Source organism: Molothrus aeneus, chromosome 3 (genome assembly GCF_037042795.1).
Source record: "Molothrus aeneus isolate 106 chromosome 3, BPBGC_Maene_1.0, whole genome shotgun sequence".
Taxonomy (NCBI): domain Eukaryota; kingdom Metazoa; phylum Chordata; class Aves; order Passeriformes; family Icteridae; genus Molothrus; species Molothrus aeneus.
Genome location: NC_089648.1, coordinates 25,022,906 through 25,044,052, shown reverse-complemented (window position 1 = coordinate 25,044,052; position 21,147 = coordinate 25,022,906). Strand labels below are relative to the sequence as shown.

Below are 21,147 nucleotides of genomic sequence, written 5' to 3'. Positions count from 1 at the left end.
CACTTTTGATTTTGATTTCGCAAGAATAGAGTGAAGACTAGTACAAAGAAAATTCACTTTATAAACATCCTGCCCAAGAAAGGAAGGTTCACCCATACTCCATCTACAGGATTTGTAAGTACAAGAAATTTGTTCTCTTCAAGGATTTAAACTCCTTGGCTTTAGGATGCCATCGTAGGGCTGGTTGTTTATAGCTTTTACATGAACATATGGTGAGAAGTTTGACTGAAATAGTTCTACAAACAGCATATCTTAGCATGTATGAAATATTTTGAATAAAGGAGTTCCTGTGTGACCCCATTTATGTGATCCACATTGCTGCTTTTCACTAATGAAAACAAAACTGATCTGAAATTTGCATGAGTGTGATGTCTGGGGATAACAGTCTCATGAAATCAAAATGATGCAGGCTGTCTCTGATTTTGCTAAGATAAATTAGAATTTGGGAGGAAGAATCTCATGGAAAATAAAAGCAGAGAGAATTTCTGAAATTTTAAGAACCCCTGTTTTTTCCTAGGAGATTTTTTTTGAGTCAAAGATTTTAAGTTTATAATCAATGAAGAGTAATTGTTCAAGAGGCTGCAGACAGCACAGATTCAAATAAGCCTGAATAAATCTTTATATTGTCTCTGAAGTATTGTAACTTTTGCAAGGAGGGTTTTTTCTAGGTCAGCATGTCTATAACCCAAAATGGAGCTGATCCATAGATCTACAATTCAGATGCTGCCACAAAGACCTGCCACCTGCTTGCAGGTCTTTCACTTACACATGCTAGATAGATACTGTGAGAAGTTTTTTGGCAGAAAAGCTTTAATTTGCAATGTTTCTGCCTACCAAACCCAAACTGATTTAACTCCAAGTCCTGTTGCTAGAATGGCAAATGTATTTAAAGGAGAAATGGTAGTAATGCAATAGTTCTGACAGTGAGGTTCAGACAAAAAAATGAGCAGCCCTATAGAAGAAAAAATGGTCTAATGAATCACTTCTTTGTTCATACTGTCCCTTTAAAACAAAGCAGAATACAAATGTTTGAACAAAAATGCTTCAGTTGTTGCGTTCTCAGCAATGCATTCTCTTTCTCACCTTAAACCATCCAGAGTCCTTTGTAGCCACATACAGTATGCGACAGAACAATTTGGAAAAGATTCATCTATCAAGTTTAACAACTTTCTGGTGTAACTTCAGAGAGGTTTATTGCTTATTCATGTGGAAGTGAGTACACCCAACTTGTTTTGCCTGGTTTTGCTACTTTTGCTGGTTTGCAGGCTGTTCTGGTAGCTGCAAATGGCTTCTCAAGTGACATTTGCTGACATTCAGTAGTGTATATTTATCAGTATTCTTCACCTCGCTTCTATACGTGTAATCTATTTTATTTTGTTCTTCATAGCAACCTCCTTTCCACTGTCCATGGCCTGAAAATGATAAATGGCACAGTGGCATATTTCCCTAGCTGCACTAAAATGTCACTGTGAAAAATCTTTAATGGGCTAAGTGTAGCTTTTCAGGTTATGACTTGTCAAGTTATGGAGAAATTCTAGAGTTTCTCCCTAATCCACCATTCTTTGGTACCACAGCACTGCCGGCAGAGACTAATTATAAGTTACACCAGTCAGAGCAGGGCAAGAATAAATGAAGTAGAAACTGTTTGATCAAGGCTCATTTATACTTGCTTTCTGCACTTGTGCTGATATGCTCTGTGCAGGCTGATGCTGGATGTGCCTTACTGCCTATGTATGAATGTGCACACATGCTGAGATCCAGGTTATTGCAAAGAATTTGCTTATCACTGCAGCACTGGACATGTTTATACTGCTCCTACATCTGGGAGTGCTGAGGGAAACCCTCCAGGCTGGCCAAAGTAATGGAATGCTCTAAGAAAGAGTCTCTGGTGGCACCTGTGATTAAAATGAACACCAACTGAAAATAAACAGATGAGAGCACCTAGTGTTACCATCCTCTTTTAGTTTAGGTACCAAAATAGGTCAAGAGAGGCTGACTTAGATTTTAAAACAACCTCAGAAATACAGTGTACCTGCCCTGGACTCAAGGATCTAGAAGACTATTCTGCTTTAGCTTTTCTGTTCCTTTTTCAGCAGTTCTTGATCAACTTTTTGGACAAAATTCTCAAGTCCAGAATATAGAACAGCTTTTGAGAACATTCACCCTAAATCTGACTGCAGATGATATTTGGGTATCACTTTTCCCTAGTTTTCCCTGCCTTTGCAATGAATACTTAAAAGAAACATCATAGTTCCTTAGTTCTTTTCTTTAAAAAGAGACCTTCCTTTTCTTTAAAAAGAAACCTTTCTTTAAAAAGAACCTTCCCTGTTCTATGATCATAAAGCATCATGCCCAGATTTCCTCCCATCGAAGAGCTAGAAAGCACAAAAGGAACTAAATGCTAGAACCAACAAGAATATTTGTTTTGCAGCAAATGGTGAATGGTGTAATTTATCTGACAAAGAGGGCATTTTTGGCATTGAGGGACAACAGCGCTTCTTTAGACCATGCCATGAAGTAGGAAGTAGCTGAAATTATTTTTATGTGATTTTTCTATTACTTGCATTTAACTGGTATTTTTTATCAGTGAGGACAAGAGTTTCTAAATCTTGATATGACATGCAGCATAAAATACTTACTTGGCTTTTGAAAAGGAGCCAGGGTGGAAGTGCTCTAGAGTAAAATCTACCTTCTTCTTCTCCCATGCCCTACACCAACTTCCACCTTACTACTAACATGCTGCTAGTACAAGGCCTGTGCCCTCATATCCATACTAGTTCCAGAGGGTCCTTATTTCACCCTTAGGACTTATGTGTTCGCATAATCCATGATGACCTCCTGCAAGGATGTGACTTTAAGTCCCTATGCCTACAAAATATGCTCAGAGGGGAAAAATCTCTTATCTGACTAACTTTAAAATCATGTCAGTCTTAGGAAATGTCACGAATCCATCAGCTTTCCTAATTAACATTTTCAGTGCTAATTTACTGTGTAGACATAGATCATCCAGTACTTTGCTTTAGAACACAGTTTAGACCTCACTTTGTTTCCATGGGAAAGTTTAAGGGAAAGAAACATCTTCTAGTAGGATAACTGAAAGCAACATCTGGAGTAAGGTTTTGTATACAAAGGAGGATTTGTGTCTGAAAGCTTTATTCCCCCTAGTTAAAACAGTTGGTCTAAGAGAAAATATTGCCTTTTCCAGCAGTTTTTATTATATTCTTAGACCATACTACTAAAACAGCCAACAGTATTACCATGCTTTGCTTGTCCTGAAGGGGTGAAAAATAAACTTTAAATGCTTTTGAAACGAAGCCCTATTATGCTTTTAAGCCTTTGGCTAAATATCTTCAGCTGACGCTCCTGGAAGCCAGCAGAGGCTCTGTGCTTGGATCTAGAAATTCTAAAATTTACAGGCTTTTCCCTAGCACTGGTCCTACAGGACAAACAAAGGCTTTTCTCCAGTTCACTCTGCAGCCCTCAGATTACCCTGAGCTCAGTTTACTGCATTTGCTACCTGCCCTTGTGGAAGCCAGATGAGTAAGTTCTGCTACCACTATGGTCAAGCATCCCAGCAGCTCTAAAGAGCCTTGGGGTTTTCTACTGCTTCAAAGGCACTTTCTCCCCACTCAGAGGAGTGTAAATTCTGCCACTGACTGGGGTCTGACCATGGCTCTGAGAGTTTAGCTTGCAATGTTCTGGGGCTGCACCGTCCTTCAGAAACACCTCTGCCTGCTCCACAGGCATGAGGCCACATCAACCTGCTCTTTGCACTTCTTCAGAGACATTCACCAAAAACTCTCTGGGTCAGAGGAAGCAGACCAGCATGGAGCCTTCATGCAGAAGCTGCCAGTTTGGCACCTATATTTTTTTCTTTTTTCAGCATGGCATTGCAAGGGATTCAGCTTTTCACATCTATTTATTTAGTTTGACTGCTTATGGCCTTTCAAATGCAACTGTCTTCTGTGTGTCCAAATGCCACGGGGGATGGTTTGGCTTTGTGAAAAGATGGTGGAAAAAAGGAAATAAAGCAGCTTCCCTAAGGGCTTATTCGTAAGACTCACTGCTGCTTGTGGCTTGTTTCCCATGGAGGACAAAATTTCTCCTAGTGTTTGACATATATGAAGATACCACCCCTGCTCTTTGCCAGCATCAAAAGGGAGGATGTACTCAAAGATCTCAAGCTGCATGCAGAGACTATCAACAGCTTCAGATTAAGCACAGCCAACATCACTGGGACCAAACTGGATATTGTATTATTGTCCTTTTTATCATCCTTTTTATTCTTGTGTGTGTGTTCAATAGTTCACTTGAAAAACAAAACACTGAAATAAAAACCACACATATTTTTCCTACTGAAGTGATCTACCTGACAATAAAATTCAAGTACTTCTTTCTAAAAGGTGTTTCAGAAAGCACTGAAGTTACAGTAAGGAAAAGAAAATATATTCATACTGGCCTTTTCAAAAGCACTTGCCTGATGCCCAGTTTTACTCAATTTTAGTTGGAGCAGAGCTAAGGTATGACCACAGTCCGGAGCAATTTCACACCTACAAGCATAGGTAGATTTCCTGGTGAACATTTAGGGAGTGGCAGACCCTCTCCTGTATCCTTGCTAGATTACAGGCTAAATTGGGGCCAAGTTTCTGCTCTGCTCCCTAATACATATTATGGGTGCAATCATCTCTGTGTAAATCCCTATGTGGATTTGGGCCTGAGTGTTTTTGAAAATCCCACCCACATGGGATACCCGTAGGTCAAATGAAAAATTGCATAAGATATTAACTAAAGCTACAGCTTATAAAAAGTTACCCACAAGAAAGGTACACAGGTTAGTGCTGCTCCAGGGCATCCTTAAGTCACACTTCAGCAAGTTATAAAGTTATCTTTGGAGAGCAATCAGACCAAGCTGTCAGTCCTGTAAGGATAGATTTATGTGTCTCTGACATGTCAGTTGTCGTCTTTGCCACTTCATTGCGGCTATGATATTTCAGCAGGAGGTAACCACTGCTATTCCCCTGCCTGAAAATCCACAGAACTTTCTTCTGTAAACATTTATTACCCTGGATATTTTCCCATCACAGGACAGCATCTCCGAATTCATCTACATGTTTTTTCAACTCTCTCTCACAGGTCCGTGCTTGTTTTTCTCAAATTTTTCTCATTTTAATCTACATTTATGTAGCAGAAGGTTCACAGCCAAACATTTTTTCCCCCAAAACACTCCATACTTCGTTGGTGTTTTTAGTGATATAATTTAAAAGAACACAGTTTTTTTTTTTGTTTGTTGCTGAGGAAGTAACCTAGGTCATCATGAAGGGGCCTAATCAAGAACTTTGTTAGTAATCTGTACTTTTGATGCAATATTGTCATTGAGCTTACCTCCAGAGTTGGGCTTGTTTCTCCCTATATTCTCCTGAAATACTGTTCTGCAAGTTGGAAAGATGATTTGTTCTGGCTGAGTCTAAAGTGAACAATTAGAGAATGGAAATTCAAAGTGAGTTTATGTTTAAGACCTTAATTCTCCTGGAAGGTGAGCACAGTGGCAATGCCAGCACCATGCAGCAGCCTGTGTCCTGACTGCAGCTACCCTGGAGCCTGAATCCTCTTCCCAGCTCCACAGGAATGCACACAAAATTCGTGTTTTGGACACAGAAGCTGGAGACAGAGCAGTGCATGGCCCAGTACAAATCTGTAGCCTAAGAGATATGGTCCTCCCAATATTGTTAACTTTTGTACAAAATGCCCCCTGGAGACACGTTTAAGAGTTGCCATTTCAGCAAATGACATTTTGCATATTCTTCGGAGATACCACATGGGTAATGCAGTCATACTCAGCTCAAAGTGACCATGGGGATTGAACATGACTCAGCTGCTCTCTGGATTACTCACACAGGGTATTTTATGTCAGCAGACAGTAAGAGGAGCTGAAGTGGGGCTAGAAAATGGAGAAAAGACATCTTCCCTTCAGCACTGCCATTTTGGTAATGCTGCAATGTTCTGCACAGGTAGCAGCTTATGCTGGTGCATAGTGGAGATCAGCTTTGTAACAACAGAACTTTTTTTGTAAAAACCAATTTTTCTCAAGTGTTTCTCTCTTTAGTGTGTTTCATCAGAATTAATATTCAGAAGCTACTAAGGAAATGTCCTAAAAACTGTAGTGATATTACTCCTTCAAGCTCCCTTCTCTTGTTAGAGCATATCAAAACTTACTTGAGCCCCATATCACTTTCCCCCTAATTCAGTACTTTAATGTCCTGTTTTCTTTACTGATTTTTTTACTATTTCTTTTGAATTACTGATCTGATTATTCCCTTTGACCACACCTACCTGCTGTGGTCTCCTTCCTCATGCTTGTTTTTTTTTCCTTTTTTGGGGACAGCTTGGTTTTTTTCATAATTACCAGAAGGCCTTCCTATTTCTCTTTGGAATTATTTTAAAAATAAATTTTCTTTGTCATTAAGGCTCCTCAGATATTTGATCATGATTTATTCTGAAGTTGTTTGTTTCCTTTAGACTGTAAGTATTTTACAAGTTAAAATACATCTGATCTCATTGTTAACAGCAGGCAGGGTTCGGAGCAGAACCAAGTTAGGCCAAGTAAATCTACCCATGAGACTTCCCAGCATTCCACTGATGCTCCAGTGCTCTCTTGCAGCAAACATAAGTGCTTTTAGAAGGCTTGTGTTTAGTACAAACAAACAAACAAATAAACCCAGCTCCCACCAAAAGAACACGTGATCTCCCCATGCATACTTGGGTTCAATTTCCTGAGCTGCTGTCTCTCTAACTGCAGAGGACTGTGTCAATTCACCCACAGCCTGATAGTTGTCCTTGGGCAAGGTGCATTCCACAGTTCCTCCTGGAGGTGATCTACTTCCTATAACAAAGCATTTTTCAGAGTCATTATCTGAATTTGCTTCCTCATATATTGGGTGAGCATCCCCACAACTGCACTGCGGAACTGCACTGAAACTGAGCTGCACTTTCTAATGAAAATTCATTTCATTGCAAAATTCCCAATCAGCTCTAATTTGGAAGCCCCAGCTGAGCTCCTGCTGTGAGATATATCATAAGAGACAGATCTTGCTGTGAAGGGCTGGCAGGTTGGAGAGATGAAGGCTGGGAAGAAAAGCACAACAGAAAGGTGAAATGGCTTCCTCGGAATCACGCAATGGGTCACTGGCAGTTTTGGGTCCTCTTAGTGCCAGCCACAGACCATGCTACCTCTCACATCCTGAGCTTACAGACAGACTCAGCTTTCCCTGGTCATCTTTTCATTAACTAGATTATTCTTGCATGTAGGTTAACGCTTGGGTGCACAAGTTCAGCAGTTTTGAACTTTGCTTACAAAGCATCATGTGCGTATATATGGCACCATCAAAAACTTTGAGGTAACAGATAACAAAGATGTCACAGTAAAATGCTTAAAAGGCAGACCCTATTGCAACAGAATAGGCAAGAGGACAAGGAAAATCAAGTGTTGTTCTAACTAAAGCCTGTCAGCTGCTCTGAACAAGGTAAGAAATACCATGTGAATTTCACAGTTTGGAAAATGTGGCATAAGATGGGGCACCTGAGCTTGTACAGGTTGTTAAGCCAATGCTACGGTTAGAATGTTATCCCTTACTTAAACTTTTTCAGATGCTTCCCAGATCTCTAAGACTATAAAAATTTTTAGTTTTAAAACATTTTTATTTTTTCTTCTGGCCTGACAATGATTAGGAACAGAATTAGAGACAACTTGTTGTATATTATGAATAGTAGACCATTGTATTTTGTTTATTTTTCCTAGGAGCTTTTTGAAACTAAAATTTCTCTTTGAGGACAGCTGGTCCATGCCCCTGAGGAAAAAGATGCTTATGTCAAGGCTGAGGTTAATGATTTTAATTTACAGTTTTTGTGGGAGTACTGTTTTGATTCTGCAGATATCGCTGTCTCTCCATTGTTTTAAAAATGCAGCAATACTTAAATAAGGCTTTACATCTTATTACCCCAAAACACGTTTAATTTTGTTTGACTAGATCATGTCAGTATGTTAATAGAATAATTGTTATTCCAAACATGCTTGGTGAACTTGAATACCAAAGTGAAGTTTATATGTTTAATCAAATATACTCAGTAATTCCAGAGGAAAATGCAGAAGTGTTTTCTGTCAATATTTTCTTGACTTTTGAAATGAGTATACATTGCCCAAATTGTCATTCTTGTGGATCTATTTTCTATCCAGATCCAAGCAATTGAATTTATTTGTATGTCTGTTTGCAATGGCTGAAAAGGGAAAAAAAAACCCCACAAGGTCACATTGGCAATACTTCTTGCTGGAAGTACTTTTACAGGTATGTGATCAAGGGAAGGAAACATCTTGCAGATTTTCAAGCCATGAGTTGTCAGATGGGTCATAAAACCAGCTGCAATTCCCAAAACTGTACTGTATTTTTGGACGTATTATAAAAAGGCTGCCATTTCTCTTTTTTGTCTCTCATGCAACATTTCATCTTTCCTTCTGCATGAGATGATGACTTAAATCTCAAAATCTCATCTAGTTCCTTCAGAGAGCTTCAAAAGAGAAAAAAAAGGCTTAAAAATATTACTTGATAAAAAGCCTATCCATAGTGCTATCTGGTTTAGAAACCAAGCAGGGACCTTGGGGTGAGAGCTGCCCATGGAATGGTGTTGTGCAGGCATGGGCAAGTGACAGGACAATGTGGAATGAACGAGAACAGGAGCTTTGGGAGCAGTGGAGATTCTGAGAGGACACTTGAGACATCACAGAAGTGGGATATGAAATTGAAGGATCTGAGGAAGAATGATCTTGAGGGCACAGGAGCAGAACAGCAAAATGCAAAGAGCCTGTAGGACTAAGAGGGATTTAAGGGATCCTACAAGGCTCCTTGCTGCTGTTGACCCAGCTACCTCTCAGGGTAACATTGTGGGAAGGTACCCAAAGGGAATTTGTAGAATGTGGTTTGTAAACTTTCTATATATTTATCACTATACCCTCCACGTTTTCTTGAAGCAACTTTCTCCAGCAGTGACTGCTTACAGACCCAGCCAGGAGAGAATATTTGGATGGGCTTTTGGAGGGTGATGTGGCTGGCAGAGAACAGGTGAAGGCAGTGCTGCTGAGCTCAAGTGTATCATGCTTGCAATTTGTTTCAGGACTGACCCTGAACCTTCCAGGCCCTGGAATATTTTCTGTCCTCAGGGAATGTGAGGAAGTGTGGACACAAAGGGAGAGACTTGAAGTATTTCTCCAGGAAGAAAAGATGTAAATATTTTTGTATATTGGCTGACAATTTTTAAAGATTTTGCTAAATAGTATGGTTTTATTACTTCTAATAGTAGAAAAACAAGTTGTCCTAGGATCACAGTTGTTATACATTTCCTCAGATTATCTTAGTTGGAAACCTCATTTGAGATAAGACATTCTTCTTTTCAACAGTATAGCTCCTGTTAAGTTATTATAGAATTAAGGAAATGATGATTTTATTGTTAACAAACAGTAAAATATAATCCAACGTTTTCACCACATTCAAAAATGCCATAGAACTGCTGATGGAAGTGTGTTATTCTTGCTTCTAGACAAAGAACATCAAAAAAGGTTGTTTAATATGAAAATTTGCCTTTCCCAATTATATGTGTTTTCAACACCTACAGTGTATTCAGAGTATTTTGTGCAGCTTCTCTGCTCTGAAAAATCCATGGACAAATTTTCATGGAGAAAGTTAGATATAGGTGATATAGATATAGCTATATCTATTTTTCTTTTAGGTGAAAGTGGCAGCTGAACAAAGCCTGCTCTTTCAACGAAGCAGCAAAGCAGCAGTATAGGGCCAGAGCTGGAAGTCTTTCTGCTGTAAATCCACACCAATCCAACTAAGACCAAGCACTTGTGAATATTAAATTCACACTAGTGTAGCTGAGAGTAGAAATGGCCTTTGTTTTTGAAACCCTTGGAGTCTGAAGTGAAAAAAAAAGGAGCAGGGTTTAACCTTTAAACCTTTCAGTGACCTTTAAGCAGTACTTTGGATTATATCTGCCCTTGTTAATCTGAAGCCACTTGCAAACATAACTGGCATTCCTGTTTTTTAAGTATACTTCACGTACATTATAGAATGGGTTAGCAATTGAAAAGTTTGGCTCCTGTTCATTGTGTCTTTATCACCTTTTAAAGTGATGCTTATCATTGTAAACAAAATTTCATAGTAAGCAGCAACATGAGAAATGCTTTGTGTCAAAGTGCATCATGTAAGTGATGGCCAGGCTTAGATCTGTACTCTTGGAGGAGCAAGCCCACTGTTGATCAAGATATTAAATTTTGTAGAATTCCTGTATTAACGTAGAACTCAACAAGGACCAGCTTTGTTGGCACCTCTTTCTATCACAGGTGAGTAGAAACTTCTGCAACATCCAGCCAGACCATTATTTTTCCTTCTTTGGCTTTTCTTTCTTTTACACTATTCACATCACTGCTTTGCATGCACTTTTTTCTCACATACCTTTCCCATACATATCTTCATTTTGGTCTATTAAATCCAAACTATTGGTACAAATGACATAAAATGAACCATGAATTTATCTTGGACAAGATCTCACTGTTCTCATAATCTAAACAGAGTTTAATTAACACTAGAAACATCTACTTCTTGATATAAATAAAATAGTCTAAAACTGGTGATTGTAATTTCCCCTTTTCATTCACACAATGATTGCAAAATGTCTTGCCATTCACATGGAAATTTTTCTTCTCAGTACGTCTGTCTTTAGTGGAACAATGTCATGGGCAGAGCACAAATTTATAGAGGATGTATATGTTTAAGAAATAGCAGCTATTTCACATTCTGTGTCCATCAGTTGAATCAAGAATTTTCCTGCTGGATTGTTACAGTAACACAGAGGAACTGATGCACTGCCCCTTACATTCAAGCTACTTTTCAAGTGTAGAAATACTGGCCTTAGAAATTGACAAAATTACAAACAAGTGATTTTGCCTTGAAGTATGAAATGCTGGAAATTGCTGAGACAACCTAGCGCAGCAGAGACAGTCAGGCTGAATCAGTGTGAGGAACACCATTGTATGTTTAGAAAGATAAACACATGGGATTTGTTTTCCTGAGAAGTTTTACCAGGACTTGACATTGTAAAGACATTGAGTGTCATAGGCTTTTAAAAAAATAAAGAGTTGATAAGCTGAGAGCAAACACTGAAAGGTCTTGTGATGTAGATGGTGAAAAGCATCTGTTTTTTATGGTGGATATTTATTTGAATATGAAAAGTACTGTACATTTCTTTTACCATCTCCTCATCTCTGGCTGTTGCATGTTGGAGAATTGCTAAATCTCTGGAGAGGGATCAGATCTGTAAAAGTTGTCAGTTGTTAAGACAAGGTATTCAGTGAATAAATGAATTATTATACTGAAGTCCTTTATTGAATATTCCTGTGTCACTGCTTTAGTTAAGCACAAGAACACAGGCATTTAACAATATTACTTTAAATTCAAAATGCCTTGAAAGTACTGAGATTCAATTTGCAAATGTAACCAAGAATAAAACATGTGCCTTGGATTACATGTCACTTCTTGGGATGTTTTGACATAACGCATTTAGAAAATACTTTCCTGTGACAGAAATGATTAAAATAAATTTCAGTTATCTGTGACTTGTAACAGTCCAGTCCTTGGTTAGTTTGTTCTCTGCATCACAGCAAGCACCATCTGACATGCTCACTTGTGTATCAGTGTGGAGGCCAACTGCTTAAGGCTAAAGTGCTATTGTGTTCCTTGTGTGAATAATCCTGTTAGCAGCAAGGGAACACAGGCATGGAAAAAGCATAGAATGGTCACAAGTGAGAAAATAACCTGACTTCCTTCTCTTTTCTAGGGATGATCTGTGCAGTATTTTTAGACAGATCTCTTGCGTGATGGTACCAACATCTTCAAAGACTCCATCTTTTTATCTCCTCTCAGGGGTACCAAAACCACACCAGCTCTTCTATATGTGTTCAGATGGGCACACTTAGAAAAATAGATAAGCAAATCCATTCAATAATCTGTCCTCTTCATTTCCAAAATACTGGTACCAAGATAGAAAATATAAGGATGCACGGGGAGGTACTTTTCTCTGTGTCTTTCATGAAAACACACTTACTCTAGAAATTCAGTATATAAGGACTCCAGACCATTATTCCCAAAGAGCAAGCATGTCATAATGGAAAATATACACCAGAAATTTAGTATTAAATCTACTTTTATTAAATATAGTTAAATTAGCTACAGCTTCTCAGTATCAAATTTTAGTATTATGTGCAGTATTACATAAAAAAAATTAATCCAAGTAGACAATTCCTACTACAGAGTTATGCTCACATTTCCCACTCATATTTGTGGGACTTGCAGAAATCCAAGAATGGTGGTTTTGGGTTTACTAACAAAATGTCACAATTAAACATATCCAGGAGGTCAGGTAAGACTGCCTGTAACCTTATAGTATGTTATATTAGTAGTAACATTCTCAGAACAGCATGATTAATTCACTGATCATATCACCTGCCCATCCATCTAGGCCAGGTAAATACCAAAACCAAAAAAAGATTGTTACTTTTTGCAGTGCACCTGTTCTTAGCACATGATGAGATGATTGTGAAGACAGTGATGGAACATACATCAAAAACTTGTTGCTTCATGCTCTGTGACACATTTGCTGTACCAGGAATGAAACAGAGAGAAGGAATTTGGTTGCTGGAATTATGAAATCCAGAACCTGGTTCTATAACCTGCTGATCATATGGACTTCTGTTGTCATTTGGATGTGATTACATATTCACTGTCTTAATTAACAGTTATGGATGTTGCATGACATGGTGTTAACACCCTATCTGAAAATAAAATGAGTACTGACATGTCGAGGACTTGGCTAAAAGGTGTTTTGATTTCTCTCTGATTAGTGCTGGATCTCACTGTTGCTTTGTCAACCATTTTAGCTTCATCAGATGAAACAGAAAGATGGGCAAAGGCAGGTTCTGCTTCCCACAGCATCCTGGGGCTGGTACCAGCTGCACAAGAGGTAAGGCAAGGTTTAAAGTGCACTGAGGCAGCCCAGGTACAGCTAACCAGTACCCACCACTCCTGCTCAAACCCTCCTGCTTCCCCACATTCAGTGGGTGGCAGAAAACATAGATTATTCCCACATTCAGTGGGTGGCAGAAAACAACAGCTGCCCCACTCCTTAGGCTATTGGTTAAGACCTGTGGGACTCATGCATTTGAAAGCTTCATGTGGGAAAAGGAAGTAGAGACTGAAGCACTTACACCCTTGGGAAAATGCACAGATAACACCTCTGAGAGCACAGCAGGATGTGGAGCACCATCACCAAATTTTGTCAGAGATCAATACCTCTTGGACTTTTATGATATCCCTGACCTGAGGAATGTGTTCTGCATAGAACATTTCAGGGGCAGCCCCTCGGGTGAGGCAGACACAGCCCTGTTCTCTACATGGGTCACAGAGGGAGTGAGACATGAGGAAGAGGAAAAGGAAGAAGGTTGCCCTGCCCTGGTGAGCAGGTGCTCTTCTTAATCTGTATCATAGCAAGTACCCCAGGAATATTAAGGCTGGAAATTGAGGAGCTTTAACCTGCTTAAGGCTCTGGGGCTCTTATGCTTTTATGTACATTTATGCAGACAAGAAGCATGTAAGACTTGCAGTTCAAAATACAGATACAAATAATGCTGATGTTTGGTAAACAGTTCCTGTCTTCTGCTATGCTCCTTTGGAGAGAAAAAAAAAGTAAAAGAGACAAAGCAAGCAAAACTCCCACAATTTAACTTTGCTACAAGATTTGTCTTCCTCCCCTTAGAAACATTAAAATCCAAGTACATGCCAGTAAAACGTTTTCAGGAGATGGTACTCAGTACATAAAAAGCTAAGCAAATAAACTTCAAACATCAAAGTACCAGATCTTAAAGCTTGGAATTTAAAACTGCAAAGTGCACAGAAATAAAACCCTTGTGGACATGTTAAAATGTCTAATTCATTATTATTTCAAAAAAGATTAAAAAATAATTTCTTAACATTAAAGTGCAATCAAGCTCTGAAGAAATTATTTAAACTTTCCATAGGAAAAAAGCACACTTTAGAATGCTGCAAGGGTATTGATGGCTATTAAATATTTACTTTTCTCTCTAGCTCACACTAGAAAGAGTAATTTGTATTTGGCAGAAACTGGCTGCAATTACATTAGTCAATCCAAAAGCCCAACTTGCTCATACAAAATGCAAACAAATTAGTTAAAATGGTCTAATTAGCAGACTGTAAAAATGCAAAGCAAGGCTGGCATAAAAAATGTGTGCTAGACAAGAATACTTTTACAAAATAAACAGAAAGGCAAATATGAAATAGTCTAATAAATCCTAGCTAAAGGACTATAATGTGAACCCAAATATTTAGGGATTGCATACTTTGAAGAAAATTTTCTATGGGCTCTTAAATATTTTCTTGCAACCCACATTTCATCATGAATACATGATTAATACCACAGCTGAAGTTCTGGGATTTCAGTTGGGCCCTGTGGAGCCGTGTGAGGGCAGGTTATATATACATTTTGTGTGAGAATATACACAAACACAGCTCCTAGTCAAGTTAATCAGAGTGCAAGGTAGCTTTGGAGCACACAAAGAATATAGGATGTGGCCTATGGAAGGAAGGTCAAGTCATTTCTTTACTTGTAGTGTATTTGTTTTGTTTCCACAATTAAGATAAATAACTGGAAGCATACGGAAGTGTGGAAACAGCTTAGATAAAAGATAAAACATGTTTGCTCTGTGAGAAGTATAAACTGTGGGCATTGTCCATAAGGACTTAGCTTACTGGCTGAAAAGAATCACTACAAAAAACTCTATTATTGTGGTCACTGGTATATAGGACCAGAAAGGGCTTTAGCATCTTTTGCTTCATCACACCACTGCAGTTTCTTAGTCTGTGGGGTTTTAACTTTCTGGTTTCTACACTATATATAAAATAGTCCCTGATGATTCATAACCTATCACATGAAAGAAGTTGTTGTGAGGTGATATGAATTTCTCTCATCTCATGACATGCTTCCCTGTCCTTCAGCACAGTGGAAGCCACATTCTTTCTTCTTGCCACCTGACAGATGGCAGGGGATGCGTGGCTTTGGCAAAATAGTTAGAGACACACTGAAGAAAGAGTAACCATGAACCTCCAACAAAAATGTGATGTTATTTGGCACAAAGAACCTGTGTGCAAAAGCAGAAGTGTTCTGCCTACCCTGAAGAGGAGGTCACCCCGTAGAAAACATGCCTTGGCAAAAGCAGAGCAGTGGCCACAAGGTGTGGTCGTTACAGCCATTAGAGCTCATAGGAGCTGACTCAGTTATTTCACTGAAATGCTTTACTGTGGCACCTTCACTCCCCCATGCTGTCTTCAGATTGTCTCTCTGTGCCAAAGAGGTTCAGTCCAACACTCTCTCTCATAAGGGGCATTTATTTGGTGGGAAGGATGTCTCTGCTGGTTTCAGTACCACTGGAGGAGGAAGGTACTCGTGAGTGTAAGAGCAGAGCCCAGTAGAGATGGGCTGTTATTTGACTTAGTGCTTGACAAATAGCTTTAAGAACAGTAAAGGTAACAAGCTGCATCACAGAAATGGTCTTTTCCACTTTCTTACCCATAGCCAGATATTTCCATCTCACAAAATTTTCTACATACACAAAATCTTGAATCCCACAGAGCTCCCTAGTGATGAATGGATCAAACAAGGATGTTGGATATATGAGGAAGAAAAGGAAGTGCAGGCATCAAAAAGGACATTTGAGAGAATCAGAGCTTGAGGTATGAGGAAAAAAGTCCTATTACTTGGGAAGGCTTCATCCTGTTGTAAAGAAACTCGACTATGTTGTCCCAGCTCTGTTGCTCCACATCATGGGTGACAGACAGGTGACAGGATGGCTGCTCTGTCTCTGCTCTGCTCATGCTGAGATTACAGAATCACAGAATAATGAGGTTGCAAGAGACCTCTAAGATCATCAAGTCCAACCTATGCCCTAACACCTCAACTAGACTATAGCACCAAGTGCCATGTCCAGTCTTTTTTTAAACACATCCAGAGATGGTAGGATGTTGGGATGCTTGAGGGCGTCCAGAGGGGGCAACAAGGCTGGTGAGGGGCTTGGAACACAAGCCCAGTGAGGAATGTTTGAAGGAGCTGGGGCTGTTTAGCCTGGAGAAAAGGAGGTTTGGAGGTGACCTTATTGCTCTCTACAACTTCCTAAAGAGAGGTTGTAGACAGGTGGGTGTTGGTCTCTTCCATCAGGCAGCAACTGACAGAACCAGAGGACACAGTCTCAAGCTATGTCAGGGAAGGTACTGGTTGGATCTTAGGAAGAAATTTTTCACTGAAAGAATAATAAAGTACTGGAATGCTCTTCCCAGCGAGGTGGTACCTAATTACTGTGGTTGCTATCTCTTTGAAAGAGCCATGGGACTAAATACCAAAATTCAGCACAGTTCTCCAGACTGGTGGCTACAGTGCTTGGTGTCCTGTGTTTCATTGTTGCATCTACAGTCAACTACAGCAAGCCCAGGTGAATGTATCAACTTCTTGCCTGGTGCATGGCTTTGTTCATTCTTCCCTACACCTGCTGGCTGCTCCATTATCCCTTAGTTGTCAAATACTAGGGAAGGCATAGATTCCTGAGTTTTGCAATGTTCCTCCTAGAGCTACTCACCCCTTGCAAGTAATTCACTGGAGGGGCAGATGAATCTGAGAAGACTGTGTTTCAGCCTGGTGCACCTCAGCCCACCAGAGCAGATCTCCCCCTCTTATCATGGCGTCCATGGTCAAACAGCCCAAGAGGGGAAGTGGCATGTTTACTGTTCCCTAAATCTGCTGGGAGTAGCAGTCCAGCCTCATATATAATTTAGCCTGATTTCACAGAAAGCTTGGCCCCAAACTCTACTTACTCCAGTGAAGAGACTCCTCTAGACTCAGTGACTTTAGCTCATGCACAGGTTACATCTGGTTGCTATTTTTTGTGAGAGATCAGCACTGGAATGAGAGAAATGATGCTGATACTGTATCTCTAGTAAACCTGCATAAAGAGATGCGAGTAGTGAGGAGAGGGTTGAGGTCATCCAGGAAAGGGTAACAGGAGATGTTGTATGGGAACTTGGGTGGATGGCAAAGTGAAGACAAAGACACAGGGAGGAAAAGTGGTAGAGATGAAAACTGAAGCAGAAAGGATGTAAGAACTACATCAAGAAATAATGTGTAAAGAAACTAAAAAGGCAAGTGACAAGGAACATTAATTGTATATTTCATTGCCTGAAATAGTGTCTGTAGCTGCAATATGATAGTGCAAATCAGACTTGTTTCTTAGGCAAACACAGCATGTTCACCATGGGGGAAAAGTGTGAGGGGACCAAACAAGGAAGAAAGACCAAATGATCAGTTTTCTCAGTGAAAACAGGATACTGCTGGAGACCCATGGGAACCTGGGCTGAGATCTGTACTAACACTGAATTACTCAAGATAGAAAAATGAAAACTTATGTGAAGAACTAAAGAAAAAAGCCCTCCTGATATACACCTTTTGATAGACATTGAGGTGCTGGAGCATGTCCAGACAAGGGCAAGGGAGCTGGGGAAGGATCTGGAGCCCAAGTCTGATGAGAAGTGTCTGAGGGAGCTGGGAGCTTAGCCTGGAGAAAAGGAGGCACAAGGGGGGATTTTGTCACTCTCTACAATTGCTTGGAAGGAGGCTGTAGCCAGGTGGGGGTCAGTCCCTTTTCCCAAGTAAGAAGTGATAGGCCAAGAGGAAATGTTGCACCAGGGGAGGCTTAGACTGGATATTAGGAAAAATTTCCTCATGGAAAGGGTTGTCAAGCAGCAGAATAGGCTGTCTCAAGGAAATGGTTGAGTCAGTATTCCTGGAGGTATTTAGGTGACTTTAGATGTGGCACTTGGGGACACGGTTCAACAGTGGATTGGCAGTGCTGGGTCAATGGTTGGACTTGATGATCTTAAAGGTCTTTTCCAACACAAAATATTCTGTAATTCTTTTGTTCTGTGAGTGTCTGGGCAATGAAGTAATAGCCAATATATTCTATTTCGATAATGGCAATGCATGTAGGAAAAACAAACACATGTACATGGCTGTGATCACTAAATTAACAAATTAATCTCAGGAAAGACATCTTGGAGAGCCTGGTAAATATGTCAGCCCTGTGTTCAACAGCAGCAAACCCAATTAAGAATATTAGGAAAATAATAGAGAACAGATCAGAAACTATTTTGCTGATATATAGCCTGTGGTGTATTGTCACATAATCTCAAAAACAATATGGTTAAACCTAGAAAAATACACTGAAAGACAGAGAGAATGGTCAGCTGCATTGATCAGATTCTGAATGAGGATGTCTTACAGAGTATAAGGGGTCTGTGTGGACAAGAAGTAACTGAGGGTTAACATAGAATGTCATTTCTTCATGAGACACAGAGAAGGTAAATATGAAATATTATTGACAATTTATCACAATGCAGAAACAAGTGGTACACAAAACATTACTGGGGAACAAACAAAATGAAAGAGACCTTTATTTTTCACAGATTAGGTAGATGAAGTGTGGGACTCATTCATGTCCACAAATTGTTGCAAATCCTTAAAGATACGTAAACTCAGTAAAGACAGTAAATTCATGGAATGGAAATCCTGAAACATTTACAGAATGCAAAATCTGTGTCTGTAACTGTAGCAAGTGATGAACCACTGTGTAGTTACTTTTGTTTTCTGGAGACAGAATATTGGGAAAAGTTGTTTTGTTGTTTTGTTTTTTTGTTCCAATATGAATGAATTTTTGGTAATCTATGAGAAAAAACTAAAAGTGCTTTTATCTTTGCAGGGAATACAGAGTAGCTTTAAGGAATGTGAACTAAGTAGGATGCTGTGGGGTAAAAAGCTTGATTCATTTTTTCCTGAAGAGAAGAGAGCTTTACCTTTGGCTCTGAGGTAGCTCAGGGAACTTGCAGTACCAGTCTCACATCACTCTATGTCCTACTTTCACCAATCTTCTTTCCTTTGCTGATTTCATTAACATTCTGCTACTCAGGAAAAAAATTGGTCTAAAATTACACACACACATACAGGATGAGGAAATAAACTCTGGTTCTCTAATTCTAAAACACAGCAGTTTTCCCTTTGTGACTGTGGACCAAGCAGATCCAGAATTTGTGAGGTGAGCACAATTTATTCCAGACTCCTGCAGCAGTACTTTATGTTCTTGAGCCTTTGCAGATGTATAGTCACTAGAGAGCTGTCTGCTGACAGGAGTTTTTACACATATTCCATCTAAATCAACACTCAAATGCAACACTGAAGGTGCAGTGAGCTTGTGTGGATTTGTAGCACTCCCTGGAGGACTCTGTGTCTAAAAACGAATAAACATTTCACAGTTCTCAGTAAGTGAAGATTTTAATCATTTTTGATGCATGCAGTATTGACTGGGGTTCTCATTTCAGTATTATTCAGTATTAATTTCAGTATTATTCTACAGCTAATAAGTAATTGGAGAATAACTTCTTGCAAGTGAATGATAAAAGTGAAAATAAATCTTTCTATACTTAGCTGCTGCTTTTTTCATTATAAACAAAGCAGCAAAATGGCACATTCATAAGCAAAATGTTTTTCATACTAATTTGGAAATACTGCAAGATATTGATATTTTATCATCTGAACAAGTAAAAAGAAGACAAGTAAACATTTATTTTATTACTTTATACTTGTTTAGGTTTTGTATACTTAATATGAGTGTCACAGGTTCAGTTGTGAAAAGTTAATTCCGCACAATATTAATTGTTACAAGTTTTAAACATATGTGGAAATGACAATTTCTAATAATTAACCTAAAGTCAGTTAAAAAATGAATGACTGAATATGTGGTTAAGATCTCAAATTTATTCCTTAAACAGAAAAATGCTGGTTTTGGAATGAATTGACTATGAAATGTTTCTGAAAGGCTGGTCAGGATCCACCACTGCAAATGCAGAATTGCAAACATATTGATGGTGTGGGTGGCCAGTGTTTACACAGGTCTATGAACAATAAATAATCTCGATAAATTAACAGACTAATTGTGAAATGGTTGTTTCAGGATATGGATTAGTGAAATGCACTTATTTAATAATTCTTGATTTTATTTACAGGAATTTCTGTAATATAAACCACTATAATTGGCTATCCAGCTTCTATTTAAATATGATGCTATTCTTTTACAGCTTGAGGCTCTTTACATCAAACACAAATATCAATGTCTTTACATTATGATCCAAGCACAAATTGTTTAGCATAGAAGCAGTGGCATTGGGTCCCCTACTCTACAAACAAGGTTTTACACTCTGATGCAGACAAGTTTTAGAGAATCCTTGCACATGGCCTGGGCAAAGGGAGAAATATTTAATGTGAGATATGGCTTTCCATTTTTTTCTGTAATCTAAGATATTAGGCAACAGCCAATTGAATAATGTATTGATGATTTATTAATGTATTTTTCACAGCAGCTAATCAAGCACTTCAGGAGTACCAATTCATTTGCTGATATATTTACTGTTACTTTTAAACAATACTTACAGATGTGCAAATGGTCACCAGCAACAGTTTTCTGCCTACCTCCAAGTGCCTTTAGTTGAACAGAACTCCCTACAGCAGCCTGTCCTCCCCATGGGCAGTGGCTGGTGTGTCCTGCTCAGGCTGGAAAGTTGGATGGTTTTTATAATGAAGGGACAGACAGCATTCCTTGTATTCTGCTGCATGGCACTGGTAGGGATGAATGATGCTTTTGGCCCCATGGAAATTGTGCAGTGGCACCAGGATTTCCTGAGAGCACAGGGCCCTACTGGAGGTAGGAGGGACATTGTCTTGTACTCCAGTGGTGTTGGCATGGCACCTTCCAGTGGAAGTGACTGTACCAGTGCAAGAATCACCCACTCCTTTTCCTCTCTCTTTCCTTTAGTTGTATCCTTTGGTTTAAGCCAAGGAACTCAAAAATACAGAGCTCACCAACTAATCAGCCACACAGCACCTCCACCTGCTCAAAACTTGCCCTGGAAATGGGAGCAACCAGCAGGGAGCCTGAGT

At 39.3% G+C, this 21,147-nt stretch overlaps 1 long non-coding RNA gene across 1 annotated transcript; it reads left to right on the top strand.

The window, feature by feature from the left end:
• The first annotated feature begins 8,072 nt into the window (after positions 1–8,072).
• LOC136554499 (uncharacterized) lies at positions 8,073–12,907 on the top strand. The gene is made up of 2 exons (XR_010783341.1): positions 8,073–10,390; positions 11,884–12,907. It is a non-coding gene; the product is annotated as an uncharacterized lncRNA (long non-coding RNA).
• Positions 12,908–21,147: the final 8,240 nt, after the last annotated feature.